We start from the raw sequence: 20,271 nt of genomic DNA, 5'->3' as shown, positions 1-20,271 counted from the left end.
GCACTCACCGTCCAGGGTCTCTGGCATGCACCTTCCAGGGTCTCTGGCACACACCTTCCAGGGTCTCTGGCACTCACCGTCCAGGGTCTCTGGCACGCACCTTCCAGGGTCTCTGGCACTCCCCTTCCAAACCTTAGTGCTGCTGGCCTCAGGAGATGGCCGCACCCACCCACAACTTCTGTTAGCATTCACTGATAATTACAATTAAATTCTGTTTTATTAAAACCATGTGTCAGTCATCTTTATAATGTTAAAAACAAGGGATTCTCAGTTGATATCATAAAGTTTTCACAATTTCACCAGCATATATTATCTGGATCATAAGCCTTTAAACAAATCCATTAGACAGTTAAAAACACTAGATTGTTTATCAAAAATATTTTATATAAACATTCGATGCAAAAAAACTGAAATGTGTGAACTGCGAATCCCTTGTTTTTAACATTATAAAGATGACTGACACATGGTTTTAATAAAAGAGAGTTAAATTGTAAACAACATTGTTAGGGTTAATTATTGATCATCGGTTACTGTGATAATACAGTGCTTTTTGTGGTCCTACTTTCTGATCTTTGGTGGCATGTTTAGAGAGAGAATGTGTTTTTCTCCATGTTTTTCCATGCGAGTTGTGTATAGAAGTGAGGTGTGAATTAGAGGAAAAACATTGTGGGATACCATAGGGCTAAATCATTTTATAAAGGGAATAATGTTCTTTGATTATTGTCATTTACCCAGTTCCCTTTGGTACAAGGGTTACTCTCTACCTTTTTTCCAGACCATCACCCCTTCCACATCCTACGACCTATGTCGTCACCTGACCATCCTGGCACATGGAAGGGGTTCATCGGAATTAGATGGGAATACCTGTCATGCAAGGACCTGGGTGTATTATTATACTGCCTCCTATATCATACCTAAGTTAGCATATGATGGGACTAACTGCTTACCTATGGTCTAAGATTGGTTGCATGTGGCAGGAGTGCCCCTCTGGGCCTATAATACAGGTACCTGCTAGAGGAGGACATGGGCATGTGGTGGCAATACTTGGCATATGTGTAAGGTACCCAGGGCATATTATAGCAATACCGCAATACCTGCCATATGACACTGACTGCATAAGTGGCATAAGATAGCAATAACTGGCATGTGAGAAGCTGGACATGCGGTGGTACTGACTGATATACAGTAGGACTGATTATCTGGACCTATGATAGCGACACATGGCATGCTATGTTATGTTACTAGTTTATAAAGCATTGAAATGCCAATCGGCCTCTTGGCGCTAGTGTCAAAACATGATCCTATTGAAGAAGACAAAAGAGCTCAGTAAGCAGGGGGTGAAAAGCCGGGTTTCAGTTGTTTTCTAAATATTAGGAGATTTGGCCGCACCCTGAGAAGGTCAGGCAGTGCCTTCCACCATTTGCATGTGGAATGGGACAAGCTTCTGCCTCCTCAGTGTGCCTTTTTAATTCTGGGCATACCTACCTGTCTTGCCTCGCTAGGGCGCAGGGTACGGGTAAGTACATATCATTTGAAAATCGTCTGGAACAAAAGAATGCCAACCTTGTGCAAGGTCTTATGAACCCAGTACAAGGCTTTATTTAAACTTGATTCGCTCCCGATAGGTAACCAGAGTAAATCACTATGGTTTGTGAAAATTGAGCAGAATTTGGGAAGATTCATCAACCCTCAGGCTGCAGCATTTTGGGGAGTCTGCAATTTGTTTGTAGGTGCAGCTAAGAGACTACATACAAGGCATTGCAATAGTCTAGTTTTGAATTACCAGAGAAATTAAAACTATTTTCACAACTCTGTTGGAAGAAAGAGAACACTTTTCTTTGGGATTTTTAAAGTGAGGAAGCAGGATGATGTTACCTGCTTAATGTGGTCCATGAATGCAATTTGGCCTAAAAAATTACCCCTAAATTTTTTCCTTTTTGGACCGGAGGCGGGAGCGACCTAAGATTGGAGGGACACCAGGTGGTATTCCAAAAAGAAGTGTCATTGCTAAAAAGCAGTACTTCAGTCTTTTTAGAATGGTAAGAGTGGGTTACTACCACATCCAATGACACCAATTGGTTGATATATAATTCTCAATGCCCTGAGGAAGTCCTGTGTCTAAGGACAAAACGCGTTGGCTGTTTATCTTTAAGGAATGAACTAATAAAGAAGAGAAAACTAGATCTTTGTACAACTGCTTCGATGAACATTTACTATTTACACGATTTTTATCTTTTTTAAAGTGGTGCAGCTCTCATATCGTTTTTTGCTGTATGGATGCTCTTTTCCATATTGATGGAAAACATCCAGAGATTAGAATCATATTCAGAAGCCTTGTGAGATGGGCTGAGTGCTTTTAACACAGGATAAAGGACCGGCAGCCTGCAGGGGTCTGAAGAAGCACCTGATTTGGAAGTTTCAATTAATGTTGTTGTCTTCTCTTCTGTAAGAGGGATAAAGGTAGTGAATATATATATTAGAGTTCATAGATTCCTCAAGCGTCTCCTTCATTAAGGAGGTCTCTACGTCATCAGATAGTCTAAGAATACATTATTCACTTTGGTGGTGAAAAAATCTGCTATTTTGTCACACAATATTTGGTCTGTGGTAAAAGCATGTTTATTACTGAAATTGGAAAGCGATTTAACAGTTTTAAAAGCTCCTTAGTAGAGTTTGTTGCAGTATTAATACTTTCTGTAAAGGATTTATTTTTGGTTGCGCCTATTTGTCAATGATATTCCTTAATTAAGGCTTTATATTTTGTTTTTTCTTCCGGCCTATAGTTTAATCTCCAGAGTTGTTCCTGTTGCCTTCACTTCTGTTTAACCTCTCCAAGCTCCTGGGAATACTATGGTGCCGAGGGCGTGGACCTGTGATTTATCCTAGTTTTTTGGGAGGTAACTGGGTGACTGATGCATCAATCCAGGCAGCAGAATTGGCTGATGCTTTTTCAATGTCACCTTCAATTGTGAGGTGAGACTCCTTCAACAGGTTTAATTCTGCATATTCAATTATTTTCAGGGTTGGTATTTTAGCACTATGCGTGGCTTAGAAGTTGGAGGGTTATTCGTGTGGGTTATTAATTTAAAAATGTTGGCCCTGTTGTCTGTCTAGACCAGTGGCAGAGCCTTCTCGACCACTAGGTCGGGGTTGTTTGTAGAGAAGACGTCAAGTGTGTGATTCGCCTGGGAGGTTGAGAACTTCACCATTTGTAAAAGATCGAAGCTATGCAGGCTCTCGATTAAATATTCTGTGTAAGGATTGGGTGAAGTTTTCCCTAGGGCCTCACGGGCAATAAACCAGAAGACCACTATAGGAATAAGTATTATCAATTTTTAGATTAAACTCGAGGGCTTCACAATTCAGGTGTGAGAGGGTCTTGAATGTAGCCTTGAAGTGGTTACGATGTATGATTGCAATCCCAACTCCTCACTTGTTTTGTCTCTCACCTCTGATTGATTCATAGCCTTCAGTAATGGCTGGTTTAAAATCTGGGTTAGACGCAGCAGCAGCCCACATCTCCATGAGGAAAGAAATATCTGAGCTCTCGAACTGCGTAAGGTAGGCAAAGCAATCCCACAGGTACTCTGCCGTGGAGCTCCATACACGCAACAACTGCTGCCTCGCATCACCACACACGACATCGGGAACGTTCACCTGCATCCACTGCCGTTTCAACACAATCAGCTCCATGCCAACCACAGATGCCAACACCCCCCCAGCTCAACTCAACTGCCTCCTGATCAATCCCAGATCACTCTGCAAACATGCCACTGAGGTCTGGGACACCTTCGTCCCCGATGTAACTTTCATCACTGTGACATGGTTCACCCCCACATCCGCCCTGGACATTGCCACTGCTAACCCCACTGGGTACAAGATGAAACACAAAGACCGTGCCAACAGACACGAGGATGCATAGCCATCGAATACAAGAAATCAATCAGCTGTACCATCACCAACGACAACACCACCCCGACCATGGAACACATGAATTTCCAACTCCACACTGATGCCAAGACCACCGTCAAAGGTACCCTCGCATACAGACCACCAGCACCCCGAACAGGCCTCAGCGACGCCATAGCCAAATTCATCACCCCTCTCGCTGTCGAATCTGAACACTATGGGGCCCATTAGGATGGTGGGCGGATTGCCCCCGCCAGGGTGGCGGGGGAAATCCGCCCGCCAGCCGCACCTAAATTCCCCCCCGGGAAAGACCGTCCGCTGCTTTTCCACCCCGGTCGCCGTGCGGGGCGGAAAAGGTTTCATATGGTGGCGGTGTCTATTAGACACCGCCAGCCATATTAGTATGGCCCAAAACAGATGCCTTTCTGTGGCGGAGATGCCGCCACGGAAAGGCATGAGGTCTTCACTCTGGGGGCCCCCTGTGGGCCCCCAGAGTGAAGGAGAGGTGGGGGGTGCACACAGGGGGGTACCTGTGGTACACCCCGACCGGTGCCTGCCGCTTTGTTTATGCAAATACATTGATGCATTTTTAGCATTGTGGCGGGCGGTGCTGAGAGCACCGCCAGCCACAATGCTAAAAATGCAGGATGCGCCCGCCACTGTAACAGGCACATCCTAAAACCCCCCCCCCCCGGGACCCCCGCCATTATGGCGGGCGGTCCCAATCCCCGGTAGGATGATGGGCGGACTAAGTCCGCCCTTCATCCTAATAGGCCCCTATGTCTTCCTTGGGGACCTCAACTACCACCTGGATGACCTCACAGACACCAACACCACTGACCTCCTGGAAAGACTAGACAACATCAGCCTCAAGCAGATCGTCACCGACCCCACACACAAAGAAGGATACGCGATGGACCCCCGCAAACATAAAGCAACAGAATCAGACACAGCCACACATCAGAACTCACCTGGATGGACCATGCCACCGTACACCTCACCTGCCCCCATACACTATGCCTATCCGAGACAACTCACTCACCTGCCGTTAGGCCAAAGGAACTCAGCAAAAATGGACAGATGCCCTCAACACACCTCAGTCAAACATCACTGCTAGCCTGTATCAAGCGGTAGAGAACTTAAACGCCTTGATCACCAACAGCGTAGTTCCCGCTCGGCGCATCACCCACTGCTGCACTGCCGGCCCCAGCTTGCCATCGCAGTGCATCAGAAAAATCATCGCAGCGTCAGTCCGGAGCCCTGTGTCACCGACATCCGTGGCACCCGTTCCGACTCCGACGCATCTCCTGTTTGGGGCTGTGGAAATAATGCAGCGCCTGCTTCGCTGCTGCCGCATGGATGCAACGCATCCAGATTTCGATTGCATCGTCCTTTGGCACCGATTCTTTATTGACACTGCACCGCAGAAAGGAACCGAGGCTGGGTGTCTGACCCCTGACACATCACCTCCCCTATAAGCAAGGAATTGACGCATCACCTCCCCTGCATAGCAAGGAACCAACGAATCACTGTGTTTTCCGGCTCCTCCCCTGCGGCCCACATCGTCTTTGTTTTAGACACATCTCAGGTACTTTGAGCTATAACACCTGCATCTATTGATCCCCATGGATTAAGGTTTATTGAATCTTTGAAAAGTGATATCATTACTTGTGCATGTTTAATTTTTGTTGTTTTGGTCTAGTTTTATTCAGATGAATATTTCTCTAAACTGGTGTAGACTCATTTTGTAGTGTTATTACCGTATTACTGTGTGTGTATGTACAAATGCTCTACACAATGCCTCAGAGATAAGCCTGACTGCACATGCCAAGCTACCAAGGGGGTTAGCAGAGATTATCTTAGCTGTGTGACTCCCTTCCCCTAATTAGAGTGAGGATCCCTACTTAGACAGGGTGCAAACCACTTCCAACTAGAGACCCCTTGTCTAACAAGTGATGACTGGTGGAAGGTTTCTTTACCGGCAGATGGCGATGCCCTTTCGCTGACCATCTTGGGACCAATAGCCCCGGAATTGTGATAATGTAGCAGGACTTGCAGTAATGATGGAAACGATAACTGTGTCCACTGGCCCATGGGCCTTGGTTGCCCTGACTTTGTCCCCCTCTGCCCACCCAGCTTAGCTCAGGCTGGGAGACTGCCAGAGCTCTGGTTCGGCCCGCAGTATAGGTCCCTGCTTGTTCACTCCGGCTGCTCTTTGGGTGTCACATGGCGGGTGGGTTGGGGATATTTGGCCTGATTGGGGGGCTAAAGTGGTAGGTAGACGGAGCGTTGAGGAAGTTTTGATGTTGGCAGCTTCTTGGCTGCAAAATGTTCTTCAGATCTTTCCCATTATTTCCGACCAACGCAACGAAACAGGCTCACATGCGTGGCGATTCATACATGTCAGGAGCTCACACCAGCATATTGTTCTCAATGCAGTCGATAAAGTGCATGACCTGGAATATACGGGGCCTTAACAAAAGGCACAATGTGCGACATTGGCGAACGTCATGTAGCGTATTTTTCCAATTATGCCCGTGGGTTGGTTAAACTAATTTGCAAGGGTTCGCCATGGCGTGCGTGCCGAGTCTTATCCAATCAGGAGGGTCGGTATGACTGGATCTCTGGTACGCTGCAGGACCACCCAGTTAAACTCTTTGTCCCAACGTAGTTATTTGCAAAGGTTTGGAGCCTGGCGGGTGTGAGGGGGCCTGGGAGCTTCTGTGGTGAGGAGACTTTAACGTGGTCTTAGATCCTGAGGCCGACAGATCTAGTGACTTCTGGCGCCCACATCCGAAGGCAGCGGCGCAGTTGTGTCTTCTAATGGGTGACAATGACCTCACTGATCTTTGGCGCTCCCGCCATGTGGACAGCGCTGAGGGCACATGCATGGTAGTCACATGCACCACATGGTCATGCACAGACTAAGGGCAGGCAATGTGCGGCATCGATACACAAACTTCTACTTGACAGAAATGCCACAGACACTGTCTGACCATGCTCCGGTTTTGTGGAAGATGAACCCACCGGATGGTGGTGCATGCTCATGTACATGGCACCTTCCGGCTGGGGGACTGAGGGTACAGGTGTTTAGGGAGGAAGTTAGGCCAGCTATCGTGAAATACTTTGAGCACAAGGAGCATTCTGTGCCATCGCAGTCTGCCCTATGGGAGGCCTTCAGAGTTGTAATTAGTGGACTATGTAGAATGAACCAGGCTGGGTGCTGCGCGGTGAGCTCACACGCATAGAGGAGGAGATCCGAGTGTTGGATCGCCAGTATTTAGAAGGCTGCAGTGCTTCAACGTTAGTGATTATCCGGGGCAACCTCGCAGAATACGCAGAGGCAGAACATAGGGAAACTCATTATTTGGGAAAAGAGGGTCGCACTCGTTGATATAGTGAGGGTGATAAAGCAAGTCAGACATTGGCCAACATGCTGTGCAAACCCTGGCAAAGCAATTATAATGTTGAACTGCAGGATGACCAATTTCATGAGGAGGTTGGTACTGAGGCCATACAGAGATTGAGGACTCCCTTTTCCTCCACCCTTTGCACGAGCGCGCAGACTGCACCCTCGCTGAACCTTGCTTCCTATTTTGATTCAGGGCAGTTGCTGTGGCTTGAAGAGGGCCACAAGCGATTCTTAGACGAGTCCTTTTCGATGGAGGAGGTTGCCAGGTCATCAATGCAATGCCTGGAGACAAGGGCCCTGGCATGGACGGCCTCATCGCTGCCTTCTAAGAAGAGTATGCCCTGGCCCTGCATCTCTTTGCCATGGGGGGCTGAACGACGGAGTTATGTTATGTTATGTTACTTTATTTTTATATAGCGCAAATTACCACTGGTCTCTAGGCGCTTCAGAGAAAGAGCAGGTCACTGCGTAGCTGCAACAGCGTAACTTAGACAGATGTCAATGACTCTCTAAACAGGTGGGTCTTTAGAAGTTTTCTAAAGGGGAGCAGGGCCGATTCCCTGCGCAGGTTCTCCGGTAGATCGTTCCAGATCCGTGGAAGGAGGACCGAGAACGCTCTACCCCCTTTAGTCTTGAGTTTGCACCTGTAGGAGGCTAGCCTGCAGGCCTCAGAAGAGTGTAGAGCCCGGCCGGGAACATACTTTTGCACTCTATCTTTCATGTATTTCGGTGCATCCCTGTACAAGGCCTTGTGGGCTATACACAGGCTCTTAAATTGTACAAGCTGTTCAATAGGCAGCCAGTGCAATTTGTGTAGTAGAGGGGTGGCTCGCGTACTCCTTGGGAGACTAAAAATGAGCCTCGCTGCATCATTTTGTACAACCTGCAGTCTCCCCAGAAGCTTCTGTGGGATGCCCAGATAAAGGGCATTCATGTAGTCCAGCCGAGAAATGACCGTGGCGGAAACAATTGATTGTAGAACAGAGGTAGAGAGGAGAGGGACAAGCCTCCGTAGTTGCCTAAGTAAGCCCGTGCAGATGCCCACAAACGAAGACACCTGGCAGAACATAGACAGATCCGAGTCAATTTTCAGGCCCAGGCTTTTTACTACTGGCACTGGAATTGGCGCCACACCTAATTCTGAAGGCCAGAAGAGGTCACACCAAGGGCTATTTTGAGCTGGAATAATCAGCACCTCAGTTTTATCCGGGTTGATTTTCAAAGATTTTGCTGCCATCCAGTTAACAGTAAACCTGAGTAGATTTTTCACTGATTCTTGAGCCTGACCGGTGTTGTCCAGTCGGACCAGGAGTTGGGTGTCATCAGCGTAGTTAAAGACCTGGCAGTCTCTGCGTGTGAGAGCCTCCACCAAGGGCTGCAAATAGATATTAAAGAGAAGTGGAGACAATGCAGAACCATGGGGGACTCCACAGGTCAGGGAGCCCAAGGTCGACACCTGCTCCCCCATTTGAACTCTCTGAGTGCGGTCAGTCAGGAAGGATCTTAGCCATTGAAGTGCTTGCCCCTTTATGCCCAAGTTCGACAAACGGTTCAGCAGAATGTTATAGCTGACCGTGTCGAATGCTGCTGACAGATCTAATAAAATCAGAGCACACGGATGTTTGTTATCGGCCCTAATTCTAAGCTCATCCAGCACTGACACCATCACCAGCTCTGTGCTATGGTGTGTCCTAAAGCCCGCCTGTCTAGAATGGAGCCGTTGGTGGTCGTCTAAATATTTTGCGAGTGATTTTAAGACGTGTTGTTCCAATATTTTAACTAGAAAGGGGAGCTGTGAGATGGGCCTATAGTTTTTTAAGGATGTCGTATCAGCCCCTGGTTTTTTCAATAGGGGAGTGACCCTTGCATCCTTCAAATTGGCTGCAAGACAGCCCAGGTCTAAGGACTCATTGAGTAATCCCAGGGCCTGCTTTTCCAGACCCGGCAGGCAGGGGTCCATTCGAGAGCCTGATTTAATCTGTTTTGCTACTGCGGCCAGGGTGGCAGGGTCAAGCTCTGGAAAACTAGCCAACTGGCTGCTAGGGCAAGGAGGGGTGATCTGATCCAGAGAGCTGGCATCAATGGGGTTTGTGGTGATTTCTGAGTGTTGAACATTACAAGCACTCACCCCCAGTCAACTGATCTGGGTTTAATCCATCGCCCTTCTTTAGCCCACTCTGCCACCCCAGTTCAGACATGGCCATATGCAAATCAGTCTGACCCAGTGCCTCATGGGAACAGTCCAGCCCGAACTGCCAAGCCATGCCTTCCCTGGACCGGAAACAAGCATCCTGGGACCGGTTTTGGATTCATAATCCTCATCAGCCCGGCTATCTTGAATACAGTGGCAAGGGACCCATGTCTGGGCATACATGCCAATTTAGGGCGAACAAAGCTATACCAAAGGGGATGATGGATGGAGAGTTGAACATTGCAAACACTCACCCCCAGTAACTGATCTGGGTTTAATCCATCACCATTCTTTAGCTCACTCTACCACCCCACTTCAGACATGGCCGTATGCAAATCAGTCTGACCCTGTGCCTCATGGGAATAGTCAAACCAGACAAGAATACTCAGTGCTGTGAGCCCTATCGACCCCTACCCATGATTGACATGGATAATACAATCCTTGCAAAACTGATAGCCTCACAGAGTATTGACCAACCGGGCTTTGTTGTCGGGGGGTCAATGACGCATCTTGTTTGCCCTAATCCATGCGACTGACCATGACCTTAGAGCGGCTGGTTCCTTGGGACCCCACTAAGGCATTTGATTCGCTGGAATGGCCCTATCTCTTTGCCCTATTATCACGCCTTGGAGTTAGAACCATGGGGCATATTATCAAGCATGGGCGATAACATTTTCGCCGCTTTATCGGCAGGAAACTGCCGATAAAGTGGCGATAATGGGCTTGATAATATGCTCTATGGAGTTCCAATTGAAGCCCATGTTAGATGTCCTTCACATTTAACATGGGCTTCGATTGGAATCCCATAGAGCATATTATCAAGCCCATTATCGCCACTTTATCGGCAGTTTCCTGCCGATAAAGCGGCGATAATTTTATCGCCCAGGCTTGATAATATGCCCCTATGTTCATCAGATGAATCGAACTTGTGTACGCCCAGCCTGTAGGCCGCCTAGCCTATGGGTGAATGGGATAATTACTCCTCACTTTTTGGTGTCAAGAGATAACCGACAGCGGTCCCTCTCTCGCCCATACTATTTGCCATGGCCATGGAGCCGCTGGCAGCTCGACTGCATCAGCACCACTCTTATGGGATTGGCATTCACGCCTCGCAGCATTCTTGTATCCGTGCATGAAGGCGATGACACTTTGAAGGTGCGAGACCCGAAAAACAACCTAGACCTGATCAGGGAACTCCCAGCTCTGATGGTAACCCGGGGATAAACTGGGTCAAGTCAGCCCTATTCCCATTGACAGCGGAGTTTGGTTCGAAGATCCTACAGCAGTGGTCGAGAGAAAGGTGGGGGCAGGAGCACGGGCAGAGAGAGCGAGAGCAGTGTCCGAGGACAAGCTGGGACAGAGAGCACTGTCTGAGGACAGGCTGGGGCAGTAAGTTCAAGTTCAAGTTTAAAATTTGTATAGCGGACTACTCACCCAGAGGGTCTCAAGGAGCTTGAGGGAGCGAGAGCACTGTCCGAGGACAGGCTGGGGCAGAGAGCACAGAGAAGTGAGGGGTTAAAGTGAAAGTAAAAAGCACAGCTGCACCAAAGGGGGGGCCTAGAGCACGGGCCAGTGATAGGACCCGAGGCAGAGAACACTAGGGCAGAGAGAGAGAGAGCACTGTCCGAGGACAGGCTGGGGCAGAGAGCGAGAGCACTATCCAAAGACAGGCTGGGGCAGAGAGCACTGTCCGAGGACAGGCTGGGGCAGCGAGAGCACTGTCCGAGGACAGGTTGGGGCAGAGAGCACTGTCCGAGGACAGGCTGGGGCAGAGAGCACTGTCGGAGGACAGGCTGGGGCAGAGAGAGCGAGAGCACTGTCCAAGGAAAGGCTGGGGCAGAGAGCACTGTCCGTGGACAGGCTGGGACAGAGAGCACTGTCCGAGGACAGGCTGGGGCAGAGAGCACTGTCCGAGGACAGGCTGGGGCAGAGAGAGCGAGAGCACTGTCCGAGGACAGGCTGGGGCAGAGAGCACTGTCGGAGGACAGGCTGGGGCAGAGAGAGCGAGAGCACTGTCCAAGGAAAGGCTGGGGCAGAGAGCACTGTCCGTGGACAGGCTGGGACAGAGAGCACTGTCCGAGGACAGGCTGGGGCAGAGAGCACTGTCCGAGGACAGGCTGGGGCAGAGAGAGCGAGAGCACTGTCCGAGGACAGGCTGGGGCAGAGAGCACTGTCGGAGGACAGGCTGGGCAGAGAGAGCGAGAGCACTGTCCAAGGAAAGGCTGGGGCAGAGAGCACTGTCCGAGGACAGGCTGCAGCAGAGAGAGCGAGAGCACTGTCCGAAGACAGGCTGGGGCAGAGAACACTGTCCAGGGACAGGCTGGGGCAGAGAGAGCGAGAGCACTGTCCGAAGACAGGCTGGGGCAGAGAGAGCGAGAGCACTGTCCGAGGACAGGCTGGGGCAGAGAGCACTGTCCGAGGACAGGCTGGGGCAGAGAGAGCGCGAGCACTGTCAAAGGACAGGCTGGGGCAGAGAGCACTGTCTGAGGACAGGCTGGGGCAGAGAGAGCGAGAGCACTGTCCAAGGACAGGCTGGGGCAGAGAGCACTGTCCGAGGACAGGCTGGGGCAGAGAGAGCGAGAGCACTGTCAGAGGACAGGCTGGGGCAGAGAGCACTGTCCGAGAAAAGGCTGGGGCAGAGAGCACTGTCCGAGGACAGGCTGGGGCAGAGAGAGCGAGAGCACTGTCCGAGCACAGGCTGGGGCAGAGAGCGCAAGAGCATTGTCCGAGGACAGGCTGGGGCAGAGAGCACTGTCCGAGGACAGACTGGGGCAGAGAGACCGAGAGCACTGTCCGAGGACAGGCTGGGGCAGAGAGAGTGAGAGCACTGTCCGAGGACAGGCTGGGGCAGAGAGCACTGTCCGAGGACAGGCTGGGGCAGAGAGAGCAAGAGCACTGTCCAAGGACAGGCTGGGGCAGAGAGCACTGTCCAAGGACAGGCTGGGGCAGAGAGCACTGTCCGAGGACAGGCCGGGGCAGAGAGAGCGAGAGCACTGTCCGAGGACAGGCTGGGGCAGAGAGAGCGAGAGCACTGTCCGAAGACAGGCTGGGGCAGAGAGCACTGTCCGGGGACAGGCTGGGGCAGAGAGAGAGCGAGAGCACTGTCCGAGGACAGGCTGGGGCAGAGAGAGCGAGAGCACTGTCCGAGGACAGGCTGGGGCAGAGAGCACTGTCCGAGGACAGGCTGGGGCAGAGAGAGCGAGAGCACTGTCCAAGGACAGGCTGGGGCAGAGAGCACTGTCCGAGGACAGGCTGGGGCAGAGAGAGCGAGAGCACTGTCCAAGGACAGGCTGGGGCAGAGAGCACTGTCCGAGGACAGTCTGGGGCAGAGAGAGCGAGAGCACTGTCCGAGGACAGGCTGGGGCAGAGAGCACTGTCCGAGAAAAGGCTGGGGCAGAGAGCACTGTCCGAGGACAGGCTGGGGCAGAGAGAGCGAGAGCACTGTCCGAGCACAGGCTCGGGCAGAGAGAGCGAGAGCATTGTCCGAGGACAGGCTGGGGCAGAGAGCACTGTCCGAGGACAGGCTGGGGGAGAGAGAGCGAGAGCACTGTCCGAGGACAGGCTGGGGCAAAGAGAACAAGAACACTGTCCGAGGACAGGCTGGGGAAGAGAGCACTGTCCGAGGACAGGCTGGGGCAGAGAGAGCGAGATCACTGTCCAAGGACAGGCTGGGGCAGAGAGCACTGTCCGAGGACAGGCTGGGGCAGAGAGCACTGTCCGAGGACAGGCTGGGGCAGAGAGAGCGAGAGCACTGTACGAGGAAAGGCTGGGGCAGAGAGCACTGTCCGTGGACAGGCTGGGACAGAGAGCACTGTCCGAGGACAGGCTGGGGCAGAGAGCACTGTCCGAGGACAGGCTGGGGCAGAGAGAGCGAGAGCACTGTCCGAGGACAGGCTGGGGCAGAGAGCACTGTCCGAGGACAGGCTGGGGCAGAGAGCACTGTCCGTGGACAGGCTGGGACAGAGGGCACTGTCCGAGGACAGGCTGGGGCATAGAGCACTGTCCGAGGACAGGCTGGGGCAGAGAGCACTGTCCGAGGACAGGCTGGGGCAGAGAGAGCGAGAGCACTGTCCGAGGACAGGCTGGGGCAGAGAGCACTGTCGGAGGACAGGCTGGGGCAGAGAGAGCGAGAGCACTGTCCAAGGAAAGGCTGGGGCAGAGAGCACTGTCCGAGGACAGGCTGCGGCAGAGAGAGCGAGAGCACTGTCCGAAGACAGGCTGGGGCAGAGAACACTGCCAGGGACAGGCTGGGGCAGAGAGAGCGAGAGCACTGTCCGAAGACAGGCTGGGGCAGAGAGAGCGAGAGCACTGTCCGAGGACAGGCTGGGGCAGAGAGCACTGTCCGAGGACAGGCTGGGGCAGAGAGAGCGCGCGCACTGTCAAAGGACAGGCTGGGGCAGAGAGCACTGTCTGAGGACAGGCTGGGGCAGAGAGAGCGAGAGCACTGTCCAAGGACAGGCTGGGGCAGAGAGCACTGTCCGAGGACAGGCTGGGGCAGAGAGAGCGAGAGCACTGTCCGAGGACAGGCTGGGGCAGAGAGCACTGTCCGAGAAAAGGCTGGGGCAGAGAGCACTGTCCGAGAAAAGGCTGGGGCAGAGAGCACTGTCCGAGGACAGACTGGGGCAGAGAGACCGAGAGCACTGTCCGAGGACAGGCTGGGGCAGAGAGAGTGAGAGCACTGTCCGAGGACAGGCTGGGGCAGAGAGCACTGTCCGAGGACAGGCTGGGGCAGAGAGAGCAAGAGCACTGTCCAAGGACAGGCTGGGGCAGAGAGCACTGTCCAAGGACAGGCTGGGGCAGAGAGCACTGTCCGAGGACAGGCCGGGGCAGAGAGAGCGAGAGCACTGTCCGAGGACAGGCTGGGGCAGAGAGAGCGAGAGCACTGTCCGAAGACAGGCTGGGGCAGAGAGCACTGTCCGGGGACAGGCTGGGGCAGAGAGAGCGAGAGCACTGTCCGAGGACAGGCTGGGGCAGAGAGAGCGAGAGCACTGTCCGAGGACAGGCTGGGGCAGAGAGCACTGTCCGAGGACAGGCTGGGGCAGAGAGAGCGAGAGCACTGTCCAAGGACAGGCTGGGGCAGAGAGCACTGTCCAAGGACAGGCTGGGGCAGAGAGAGCGAGAGCACTGTCCAAGGACAGGCTGGGGCAGAGAGCACTGTCCGAGGACAGTCTGGGGCAGAGAGAGCGAGAGCACTGTCCGAGGACAGGCTGGGGCAGAGAGCACTGTCCGAGAAAAGGCTGGGGCAGAGAGCACTGTCCGAGGACAGGCTGGGGCAGAGAGAGCGAGAGCACTGTCCGAGCACAGGCTCGGGCAGAGAGAGCGAGAGCATTGTCCGAGGACAGGCTGGAGCAGAGAGCACTGTCCGAGGACAGGCTGGGGCAGAGAGAGCGAGAGCACTGTCCGAGGACAGGCTGGGGCAAAGAGAACAAGAACACTGTCCGAGGACAGGCTGGGGAAGAGAGCACTGTCCGAGGACAGGCTGGGGCAGAGAGAGCGAGATCACTGTCCAAGGACAGGCTGGGGCAGAGAGCACTGTCCGAGGACAGGCTGGGGCAGAGAGCACTGTCCGAGGACAGGCTGGGGCAGAGAGAGCGAGAGCACTGTCCGAGGAAAGGCTGGGGCAGAGAGCACTGTCCGTGGACAGGCTGGGACAGAGAGCACTGTCCGAGGACAGGCTGGGGCAGAGAGCACTGTCCGAGGACAGGCTGGGGCAGGGAGAGTGAGAGAACTGTCCGAGGACAGGTTGGGGCAGAGAGCAGTGTCCGAGAAAAGGCTGGGGCAGAGAGCACTGTCCGAGGACAGGCTGGGGCAGAGAGAGCGAGAGCACTGTCCGAGCACAGGCTGGGGCAGAGAGCGCGAGAGCATTGTCCGAGGACAGGCTGGGGCAGAGAGAGCGAGAGCACTGTCCGAGGACAGGCTGGGGCAGAGAGAGCGAGAGCACTGTCCGAGGACAGGCTGGGGCAGAGAGAGCGAGAGCACTGTCCGAGCACAGGCTCGGGCAGAGAGAGCGAGAGGATTGTCCGAGGACAGGCTGGGGCAGAGAGCAGTGTCCGAGGACAGGCTGGGGCAGAGAGAGAGAGAGAGCACTGTCCGAGGACAGGCTGGGGCAGAGAGCACTGTCCGAGGACAGGCTGGGGCAGAGAGCACTGTCCGAGGACAGGCTGGGGCAGAGAGCACTGTCCGAGGACAGGCTGGGGCAGAGAGAGCGAGAGCACTGTCCGAGCACAGGCTGGGGCAGAGAGCGCAAGAGCATTGTCCGAGGACAGGCTGGGGCAGAGAGCACTGTCCGAGGACAGACTGGGGCAGAGAGACCGAGAGCACTGTCCGAGGACAGGCTGGGGCAGAGAGAGTGAGAGCACTGTCCGAGGACAGGCTGGGGCAGAGAGCACTGTCCGAGGACAGGCTGGGGCAGAGAGAGCAAGAGCACTGTCCAAGGACAGGCTGGGGCAGAGAGCACTGTCCAAGGACAGGCTGGGGCAGAGAGCACTGTCCGAGGACAGGCCGGGGCAGAGAGAGCGAGAGCACTGTCCGAGGACAGGCTGGGGCAGAGAGAGCGAGAGCACTGTCCGAAGACAGGCTGGGGCAGAGAGCACTGTCCGGGGACAGGCTGGGGCAGAGAGAGAGCGAGAGCACTGTCCGAGGACAGGCTGGGGCAGAGAGAGCGAGAGCACTGTCCGAGGACAGGCTGGGGCAGAGAGCACTGTCCGAGGACAGGCTGGGGCAGAGAGAGCGAGAGCACTGTCCAAGGACAGGCTGGGGCAGAGAGCACTGTCCGAGGACAGGCTGGGGCAGAGAGAGCGAGAGCACTGTCCAAGGACAGGCTGGGGCAGAGAGCACTGTCCGAGGACAGTCTGGGGCAGAGAGAGCGAGAGCACTGTCCGAGGACAGGCTGGGGCAGAGAGCACTGTCCGAGAAAAGGCTGGGGCAGAGAGCACTGTCCGAGGACAGGCTGGGGCAGAGAGAGCGAGAGCACTGTCCGAGCACAGGCTCGGGCAGAGAGAGCGAGAGCATTGTCCGAGGACAGGCTGGGGCAGAGAGCACTGTCCGAGGACAGGCTGGGGCAGAGAGAGCGAGAGCACTGTCCGAGGACAGGCTGGGGCAAAGAGAACAAGAACACTGTCCGAGGACAGGCTGGGGAAGAGAGCACTGTCCGAGGACAGGCTGGGGCAGAGAGAGCGAGATCACTGTCCAAGGACAGGCTGGGGCAGAGAGCACTGTCCGAGGACAGGCTGGGGCAGAGAGCACTGTCCGAGGACAGGCTGGGGCAGAGAGAGCGAGAGCACTGTACGAGGAAAGGCTGGGGCAGAGAGCACTGTCCGTGGACAGGCTGGGACAGAGAGCACTGTCCGAGGACAGGCTGGGGCAGAGAGCACTGTCCGAGGACAGGCTGGGGCAGAGAGAGCGAGAGCACTGTCCGAGGACAGGCTGGGGCAGAGAGCACTGTCCGAGGACAGGCTGGGGCAGAGAGCACTGTCCGTGGACAGGCTGGGACAGAGGGCACTGTCCGAGGACAGGCTGGGGCATAGAGCACTGTCCGAGGACAGGCTGGGGCAGAGAGCACTGTCCGAGGACAGGCTGGGGCAGAGAGAGCGAGAGCACTGTCCGAGGACAGGCTGGGGCAGAGAGCACTGTCGGAGGACAGGCTGGGGCAGAGAGAGCGAGAGCACTGTCCAAGGAAAGGCTGGGGCAGAGAGCACTGTCCGAGGACAGGCTGCGGCAGAGAGAGCGAGAGCACTGTCCGAAGACAGGCTGGGGCAGAGAACACTGTCCAGGGACAGGCTGGGGCAGAGAGAGCGAGAGCACTGTCCGAAGACAGGCTGGGGCAGAGAGAGCGAGAGCACTGTCCGAGGACAGGCTGGGGCAGAGAGCACTGTCCGAGGACAGGCTGGGGCAGAGAGAGCGCGCGCACTGTCAAAGGACAGGCTGGGGCAGAGAGCACTGTCTGAGGACAGGCTGGGGCAGAGAGAGCGAGAGCACTGTCCAAGGACAGGCTGGGGCAGAGAGCACTGTCCGAGGACAGGCTGGGGCAGAGAGAGCGAGAGCACTGTCCGAGGACAGGCTGGGGCAGAGAGCACTGTCCGAGAAAAGGCTGGGGCAGAGAGCACTGTCCGAGAAAAGGCTGGGGCAGAGAGCACTGTCCGAGGACAGACTGGGGCAGAGAGACCGAGAGCACTGTCCGAGGACAGGCTGGGGCAGAGAGAGTGAGAGCACTGTCCGAGGACAGGCTGGGGCAGAGAGCACTGTCCGAGGACAGGCTGGGGCAGAGAGAGCAAGAGCACTGTCCAAGGACAGGCTGGGGCAGAGAGCACTGTCCAAGGACAGGCTGGGGCAGAGAGCACTGTCCGAGGACAGGCCGGGGCAGAGAGAGCGAGAGCACTGTCCGAGGACAGGCTGGGGCAGAGAGAGCGAGAGCACTGTCCGAAGACAGGCTGGGGCAGAGAGCACTGTCCGGGGACAGGCTGGGGCAGAGAGAGCGAGAGCACTGTCCGAGGACAGGCTGGGGCAGAGAGAGCGAGAGCACTGTCCGAGGACAGGCTGGGGCAGAGAGCACTGTCCGAGGACAGGCTGGGGCAGAGAGAGCGAGAGCACTGTCCAAGGACAGGCTGGGGCAGAGAGCACTGTCCAAGGACAGGCTGGGGCAGAGAGAGCGAGAGCACTGTCCAAGGACAGGCTGGGGCAGAGAGCACTGTCCGAGGACAGTCTGGGGCAGAGAGAGCGAGAGCACTGTCCGAGGACAGGCTGGGGCAGAGAGCACTGTCCGAGAAAAGGCTGGGGCAGAGAGCACTGTCCGAGGACAGGCTGGGGCAGAGAGAGCGAGAGCACTGTCCGAGCACAGGCTCGGGCAGAGAGAGCGAGAGCATTGTCCGAGGACAGGCTGGAGCAGAGAGCACTGTCCGAGGACAGGCTGGGGCAGAGAGAGCGAGAGCACTGTCCGAGGACAGGCTGGGGCAAAGAGAACAAGAACACTGTCCGAGGACAGGCTGGGGAAGAGAGCACTGTCCGAGGACAGGCTGGGGCAGAGAGAGCGAGATCACTGTCCAAGGACAGGCTGGGGCAGAGAGCACTGTCCGAGGACAGGCTGGGGCAGAGAGCACTGTCCGAGGACAGGCTGGGGCAGAGAGAGCGAGAGCACTGTCCGAGGAAAGGCTGGGGCAGAGAGCACTGTCCGTGGACAGGCTGGGACAGAGAGCACTGTCCGAGGACAGGCTGGGGCAGAGAGCACTGTCCGAGGACAGGCTGGGGCAGGGAGAGTGAGAGAACTGTCCGAGGACAGGTTGGGGCAGAGAGCAGTGTCCGAGAAAAGGCTGGGGCAGAGAGCACTGTCCGAGGACAGGCTGGGGCAGAGAGAGCGAGAGCACTGTCCGAGCACAGGCTGGGGCAGAGAGCGCGAGAGCATTGTCCGTGGACAGGCTGGGGCAGAGAGAGCGAGAGCACTGTCCGAGGACAGGCTGGGGCAGAGAGAGCGAGAGCACTGTCCGAGGACAGGCTGGGGCAGAGAGAGCGAGAGCACTGTCCGAGCACAGGCTCGGGCAGAGAGAGCGAGAGGATTGTCCGAGGACAGGCTGGGGCAGAGAGCAGTGTCCGAGGACAGGCTGGGGCAGAGAGAGAGAGAGAGCACTGTCCGAGGACAGGCTGGGGCAGAGAGCACTGTCCGAGGACAGGCTGGGGCAGAGAGCACTGTCCGAGGACAGGCTGGGGCAGAGAGAGCGAGAGCACTGTCCGAGGACAGGCTGGGGCAGAGAGCACTGTCCGAAGACAGGCCGGGGCACAGAGAGCGAGAGCACTGTCCGAGGACAGGCTGGGGCAGAGAGAGCGAGAGCACTGTCCGAGCACAGGCTCGGGCAGAGAGAGCGAGAGCATTGTCCGAGGACAGGCTGGGGCAGAGAGCAGTGTCCGAGGACAGGCTGGGGCAGAGAGAGAGAGAGAGAACTGTCTGAGGAGAGGTTGGGGCAGAGAGAGCGAGAGCATTGTCCGAGGACAGGCTGGGGCAGAGAGCACAGAGAAGTGAGGGATAGAGGTGGGCGCAGAGCAGCGGGAGAGCACGTGGGCACTGGGGAGGAAGTTAAGCTGAGGCTGGGGTAGGAGAGTCTGGGCACCGAGGCAGCGATGGAGGGGGCAGGGGCGCGCACAGGAGAGACAGAGGGGGTGGGGGGGGACACAGAGCACCGGGGCTGAGAGAAGACGGGGCAGCCCACGGGGCAAAGACCTCCCAGTACTTACTTAGCCACGTGCCGGAGCCCTCCGTGCTGCCTGGGTCTGTACAGCGCCTCGCAGCAGCTCACCAGCTCCTGCCTCCTCTGCGCTTGGCGGCGTTTGATGACTGAAGGGGAAACCCAGGGTGGGCAGAGCCGGGGAGGAGGAGGGAGGAGAGACGCTTCGGGTCCTTTCAGTTTCGTTTTCCTGTCAACGCCGGGAACGGAGCCAGGGGGAGTCCGGGGAGGAGACTGTGGGGGGGATGGGGAGGTGTCAGAGAAGAAGAGGAGGACAGTGACAGCTAAGGAGGGGAAGACAGAGGGGGGAGGAGAAAGAAGAGACAGTGAGGGGCAGGAGAGAGGGAAGAGGGAGAAGAGACGTCGAGGGGCAGGAGAGAGGGAGAAGAGACAGTGAGGGGCAGGAGAGAGGGAGGAGGGAGAATTTATTTATTTATTTATTTATGCAGTTTTATATAGCGCGGACTTTACCCGAAGGCGTCAGAGCGCTTTACAATAGGAACAGAAATGATACAAACTGAGAACATTACACAAACAGCAGATTGCAA

General features: G+C 55.3%; 1 protein-coding gene across 1 annotated transcript in view; it reads right to left on the bottom strand.

The window, feature by feature from the left end:
* The window catches only part of LOC147662679 (antigen peptide transporter 2-like), a 205,450-nt gene extending 185,625 nt beyond the window's left edge, over positions 1-19,825 (bottom strand). Inside the window, exon 1 of the mRNA XM_086950986.1 lies at positions 19,734-19,825. The gene's annotated coding sequence lies outside the window, so the exon portion shown is untranslated. The remainder of the gene's footprint in view (positions 1-19,733) is intronic.
* Positions 19,826-20,271: the final 446 nt, after the last annotated feature.

Source organism: Lissotriton vulgaris, unplaced genomic scaffold (genome assembly GCF_964263255.1).
Source record: "Lissotriton vulgaris unplaced genomic scaffold, aLisVul1.2 SCAFFOLD_2358, whole genome shotgun sequence".
NCBI classification, from domain to species: Eukaryota; Metazoa; Chordata; class Amphibia; order Caudata; family Salamandridae; genus Lissotriton; species Lissotriton vulgaris.
The sequence above is the reverse complement of the archived record's forward strand: the minus strand, read 5'-3'. Positions and strand labels throughout refer to the sequence as shown.